This window comes from Ixodes scapularis, unplaced genomic scaffold, assembly GCF_016920785.2.
Source record: "Ixodes scapularis isolate PalLabHiFi unplaced genomic scaffold, ASM1692078v2 PGA_scaffold3__209_contigs__length_174095766, whole genome shotgun sequence".
Classification (NCBI taxonomy): domain Eukaryota; kingdom Metazoa; phylum Arthropoda; class Arachnida; order Ixodida; family Ixodidae; genus Ixodes; species Ixodes scapularis.
In genome coordinates, this window is record NW_024609868.1 from 88,191,872 (window position 1) to 88,198,848 (window position 6,977).

A 6,977-nucleotide genomic window follows, 5' to 3' on the forward strand; every position below is an offset into this window, starting at 1 on the left:
GTATCATTCCTACCTTGCAGTATGTAGATGGCTTGAAACATAAAGCCAACTGAAATATGTTTCTGTAATCGGAAACAATCAGCGTAAGGCATTACTTGGCGTGACAGTATGGCAAAAATACAGTGAATCCTGGTTATTCTTATGGGCGTTCATCTTCCGAAACTTTTGTCATTCCAGCAAACCTCGGCTATCCGGCAGCTGACGCTGGTCCTCCTGCTGCTGACACGTAATGTCACGTCTGACGTCACACGTAACCCTCCGCTCCGTAACCTTTCCTCCTTCTTCTCAAGAGATGCGCTCCAATTCGGCATTACAGAGAATCGTAAACGTCTTTAATTTTTTTTTTATTTCATCAATTTTTCTAAAAGCACGAATATAGAAATATGTGATGACTTGATTTTACGTTTCGCCTAATAAGTGCCTGCAGTGTTTGCATTTAGTGTTCTTTACGATCTTTCGAGTTTGATGATAGGTCGGGAATTTGAATGCCAACCGATTTAGGTAAACGGAAATGAAAGAGTTCCTGAGTAAGTTTCGTGTTTTAAATAGAATAGTTAAAGTAGCATACTTGTTTTTAGTCATAGACTCAACTGAAAACCTTGTTTGTAACTAAAATTCACTCCTAGACTAGCCTTTTGCACGAGAAATATTCATCCGCTCTTGTGATAAAAAAAAAAATTTTTTAGTTGATCTGGGGTGTAAAAACGTTAACCGTTGGTTAAGAAAGAAACTACGTGTCTGGTTGACATAAAAATAAATAAAACATTACAATATTTTGTTGATTTATTTTGGAAACATTTAGTATTATATTGGTGGTAAACTAACTTTCCCTAGTTACCTCCAGGGTTTTACGACAATTTTGATTTCATTATTTCGAAACAAATTAAGTCCGGTTAATGGAAGAAGGCGTTGGACCGCTGAATGGTTTGTAAACAAACTTTACTGATAGAAAAGAAAATAATTTTTTTTGTGTTAGCTGTGCAGTTTATACTTTTCTCGGTGATACCCGCAACATAATTGGCGCTGATTGAAGGATACAGGCAGAGATATTCCCAGAAAGCTCCATAAACTACATTTGACAATACTATGTGGCCTTAGATTAGTTTCAATCGGAATTTGTACAGTTTCTAACCAAGCCGTGCTCCTTCGATTTTAAATGCAGAATAAACTTATTTAAATACGCCACCGAAATTATGTCTAAGAGTTCCATTGGGTAACTGTATATATCAAGTGACTTCGCATAATCATACCACCTGGTCATCTGATTCGGGTGAAAATCTGTTGTGATAAAAATTGCATCACTATTGCAAAAGAACCCAATTTCGAGAAATATCAACCATCGAAAGAAATAAATTTGAAACGGCGGCGCTGGGTAGAGAGCCTTGATTCAAGAGAGGGTCCATCTGAAACCAATGATAATGTTTGCAATTTAATGGTGGATACTTCGGGTATCAATTGAATCTAAATGCACATGCGCTGCGTTGTCTCATGGCGAAGAGGAAAGCAGGCGGAACGGCAGAGACGTTCGCAGACGATCAGCGTGTTTGTCACCTCCTCGCAGCTTTTATTGCCAACGGGCACAACAATCTACGGGACCCAGATGGAGCAGTTAGAACCTCTATCTAATATGGGCTCTATAGCTGCAGGCTGCGAGAGTCGCGGCCTCTGGTGCAGGGTTTGGCAAATTATTCCCGACCTTCGGTCTCCTCAAGACAGCTGTCGCCACGTTCGCGTTGCAAATTTGTCTTTCAAGCAATTTATTTTAAACGCAACAAACTCCATTATTAAAAAAAAAAAGAAAACATAAAACATATGTTGAAAGAATTTAAGGAGAACACTTACCCCAGAGGAATTCAAAACTTAAAATTCGTAACTTTCAAAGAGGTAAAGTATTCTATTGTTGCTTTGCATCGACCAAAACTATCCACGGGAACTTTTAGACAGATCTGAATCCTATCAAAATTGTGGGGTGTTTAAGATATTCCGAGAACAGTATGTATCATTCCTAAATTTCTGCACGAAAGAAAAATGCGCCTTTAAAATGATTGAATCTAGCAGTTTCATAGAAAAGAGTTTGAAGTGCGGATAACGTTAAAACTCAACGCAATTTTTCTTCACCTTTAGCTGTTTCTTACGAACTGTTGACTTTTGCTTCATACAGATTGTTATAGAAAATGGAGCATTAAGGGCTCTGATACGAACCCAGGTAGCACCAAACATTGTAGTAACGTTATTTTATTGTTGCGTGTGTTTAAATAACGTTATCTGTCATACCTGAACATTAATGTAACGTTCAAGTTAGACAGATTATGTTTTAGTTGTGTTTGACACATTAGTACAACGTTCCAGTAAAACATATGTTATATGTTGTGTTATTAACGTTAATTTAACATCACATATGTAACTGTCAAATAGCGTTAAAAATAGAACATTCAAATAATGATTTTGGAACATTTATTACTAACGTTATTTCTGTGTTACTAATACAACGTTAGTGCATTTTTATTTGTAGAACAATAAAATAATGTTAAAAATAAAACATTCAAATAATTATTTTTCAACATTCATTTCAAACGTTACTTTCGTGTTAATATTGAAACATTAATGAAACTTTATTTGTAAAACAATAAAATAATGCTAAAATTATGTGTTCGCCGGTTCTTTTTTTTTTGATTTTTTTAAAGATTTTGTTAGAAAGCAGTCTACCTGCCCGGTGATATTCGCAGGGAGGTAAAAGGAGAAGAAAATTAAGTACGGGAAAAAAAAGGAAAAAAGGAATTTTTTTCCTCAATTAAATGCTAGGTAACGCAAACTATCGCCCGGTATAAAGGGACAGCCAATATTCATCCATCCGCGTTCCTGCCGCTGCTGCCGCTTGTTTCACCGGTGCGATTCTCTTCGAGCGAACCTCTGGGACAGTTTAAATTACTTGAACTGGTTTGAACTTTGAGTACTTTCCTTTCGGTGAAGCTACGTTCAGCAGCGTCCACAGTGGTGACTGCTGAATGATAAAGCGGACAACCAAACAGCCACTGGACGGCGGGACTCGAGAACTGTAAGTAACCACCTTTTTTAAAACCCCTTTGTGCACGTGCTTATTTTCTTGGGAACTCTCTGATGTAAGCTGGCGTCTTGTCGTTCTCTTCGTTCCAAAGTAACAAGAGGGGAGAAAATGAAGCTACATAGAAAACCATTACATCGTCTGTGCAACCGGCAGAAGAGAATAAGAATTGCCAAGAGCGTGCGCGACCATCCTGCGAACATTTTTCTGAACTCGGCTTCTGTGGCGGCGGATAGGGATATTTGATGGTCGAAAGAGGTTCAGTGAACTTTGCGTGGACACAGATTGAGAGTTGGGTGGTACCTGCCAAGCTCAAGTGAAGGCCCTTTGAGCTTGGCAAGCGAGCTAGTGACATAGGCCCTGGGTCATCAGCGCAAAGGTGTGCCCAGCACTTTCTTTGCGATTTTGGAAATGCTTCGTGAAATTTCTTCAAATGCTAGTGAGAGGTCTGGTCTCAATGGAGACACGTGACTTTGTTTGTTTTGACTGTTGCAAAAGCTGAAAACGTCAGTCCGCACAGGTATCCACAATAACAAGGAGGGCAGGAGGACGTTTCGAGAACCTTGTTTGACAACAGGTGCAACTCGCATTACTTTTTCAACACAAATTTTTGCAATTAGTCGACAACTGCCCACATTATCTCTCCGTCGCATTGAGTAGCACATCCGCAAATCTTTGACAAAGGGTTGAATAATGAACTAAGCGAAGTAAATTTTGGAAGGCAGCTATGCTTCCTTTAAAGCACCTTGTTAACAAGTTTAGGTGTTTTTAATTTAGTAAGGTGTTGTTTTGTTTGCAGGTAAAGAAGTCCTAAACATCATGTCCCAAGGAGGGAGCGCTGGTGTGAATCTCATCTCTGGAGCGATGAGATTTGGTGTTTACTTTTACTTTATCCTTTAAAAAACACTAGTTTTTATTCATTAGTGTTTTTCACCTGCTTTATGAGGCAATAATGTTTTTTTTGTTATATGTTGTTTTCACCTCATCGGTTCTGAAGATTTGTTTTAAAGACTTTCTAATCTTGTGTTCAAGGCGGGTTTTTAAGCTTTTTAGAGCTCTATATTTCACCTTTGCAACTCAAACGGTTAGAGCTGCTCGGCATGAGAATGCGGAACGCTCCTCTAAGACGCCCTAGCAGTTGGAGTAGGATGCGAAAGTTTGTGAACCTTTAATAAAAGGAGAATAAAGAGAAACAATCTTTGGATGAACCGAGTCCACAGTAAAACGATGAGGTGACATTTTTGTTCTTGTGGCATTCATTTCGACGAGAAAGTTTGTGAGCATGAAAGACAATCATGTTTTCTTTCATGATAACAAGCTTTTTTCCTCCAAAAATTAGTGCTGCATGCATTGCCGGTGCTATTTTTTATGTACCGCAAATTAGGCTTAAGATGGATGTCAGCTCAAAGAGAAATTTAGTTTTTCTTTATTATCTTTTGATCCATGTAATGTCGTGTTCTCAAATTTGCGCACTTTTCTCCAATCGGCAGGGCTACATTCCACCAGGGTTTGAGTTTGCTCTGATGTCTAGTTTATTTTTGCGGTAGAAAAACACTGTTGAGTTTTCTCGCGCCTTTATTTAATTATGTGAGCTTCATGAACCCAATTTACAGGCCTTAAAGTTTTTTCTAAAGTATGGCATTTTTTTTTATTTGTTCACTTTTATGTTTTTTTTTTATTTTCGTTTGGAAGAAAAGTCTATTTAACTGCATAGTCTAGCAATATTGTTGCTGCTCATGTACACTTCCATGGTTCAAATTTGAAGAGTCAATAAATGTATCCATAAGCATGTACCAAACTGTTTTCTTTTCACAGGAGGGGTAGACTGCAATTAATCACCTGTATGGATGCTTGTTTGTGTTGTGCTAAATCTTGTGAAAGTCATGCCCTATACTTTTTACCAAAGGAACACTTTTTCTTCAATTAGTAGTGTGTCGATTGGCATCATGTCTATGCTGACTAAATGAATTTCTATTATTATTCCTCTTTAGGAAAGTGTGAGGCGTACACAGCTGTTTTAAGTGTCCATATTTATGCTTACAGCTGTTGTCACAAAGAAGCTTTGTGATGGTTTAGTGTTCAATATTTTAAAATATTATTCCTCTCACAAACACTTTCTGTTCAATTACTGGGACAACCAGTATATGGCCATGCATATTTGACCGGTCTGGGTTAATGATAAACATAGATAAATTTTGTTTGCTTGTTTATCATACTCTGCTTAGATCTCACTTGAAACTTTGGATGAAGAGTGCGAAGATATTACAATAATCAGAAATTAAGAGGCTCCTTCGAGTAGAATCCTTTTCTGACATATACGTAGTGTACTCAACTGTTAAATATAACGCGGGAGCGGTGGCCGGAGAGACTCTCTGCGTCATCTACTGGCTCACTCTGGGAGCTTATGCCGCTGTTGTTTTCACGAGTTACACTCCCAGCTCCGAAATAATCAGCGATGCGTGACTCGGCGATAAAAAAAAAAAAAGTCGCTTTTTGATCTTGTTGTTTGTTGTTTAAGACGGTGGCCTTTATTACAGAAATTGCAAGATCACCGAGATGTGGTAGCTCCGCATGGTAAATGCGTAGGTGTGACTAAACAGAGTGGCAGCAACAACAAAACAAGCAAGTAAAATTTTAAAGTGTTGGTGATAAAGAAAGAAACGAGGACGTCATGCGATAATTGTATCGGGGAGTGGCGACAATTGCAAGAAGAGCCACCTTATTCCCTGCCGCATCATAGATTTAATCGCCAGACACTTCTGATATCAGTTCCGGCCACCGCTCCCGCGTTATATTTAACAGTTGAGCATACCATACAGGTGTGGAAAGATTCAACGAAGCCAAAGGAGCCTGCGGCCTCGGGATACTCGCGTGCGTCATGACCGCAGCGAAAAAAAAAAACTAGTATCGATGGCTGCCAGCTAGCTGTGAAATGAGCTGCTGTCAGCATCCGGTTATGCGACCTACTCTGCCGCCCTGGTATACCATACTGACGTTCATCAAGACGGCACTCTCTACACTGTGTCTCAGGAAGGCTGCTGGCGCTATAGCCCAAGTATTTCAGTTCGACGCGATTACGGTCATCTGTATCGAAAAAGTTGATCATGCGTACCTGGAATTGCGGGACGCAACAGTGACTTTCCTTTCTGTTTTCGCTAAAGTTCTAATTACGCACAATAAGCTTCTTTGATACACATCACGACAACCACATGGAACCAAAAGCATGCATTGTTAAAAATAAAGTTCTCGGAAAGGCGTATTTTCTGTTCAGCTGACTAAACATTGCAATGTCAGTGTACAGTGCACCACCTTAGGCAAATGACTGTCAGTAGGGCAGCCGGGCAGGTCATATAACTGGATCTTGATAGTCTAAACTCGCAATCTGCTAGTACTTGAGGGCGGGGGCGGGTGCGGGGGTAGTTTTCCCTGCATGCCACCGGCATGACGCGCGCACAGCAAAAAGCGCAGCTATAGCTTCGTTAGTGTTCACAAAAGAAATGAAAAAATGCAATTGCTTTCATGTAAAACTGTTTAGGGGATCTGTTCAGAGCCGTGGAGACAAACCGTACATGTCTGTTTTATTTAGTATTTTCACCGATGTGGAAGATTGAAGTATTTAAGTTAATCTGCTGTTTTAAAAAGGCTTAATAAGATCGTGCCTCAAATTTTTGTGCTAATCGCAAAGCCATGTTTTCAGTAAAAAATACTCAATAATAGGGTGTCATTGCCGTGTAGAATTGTTTTGGCTCACGATATACTGTTTCAAGAAGCGTTATGCTTGTGAAACAGAAGAGAATGTTACTACGCTGGTGAAATGTATGCAAAGTTAGGAAGAACACTTCTAAACCATGAAGGCAAATATATACTGCGTGTTCGGCACATCTGAACTGCTTCACACACTTAATTTGACTGTGTT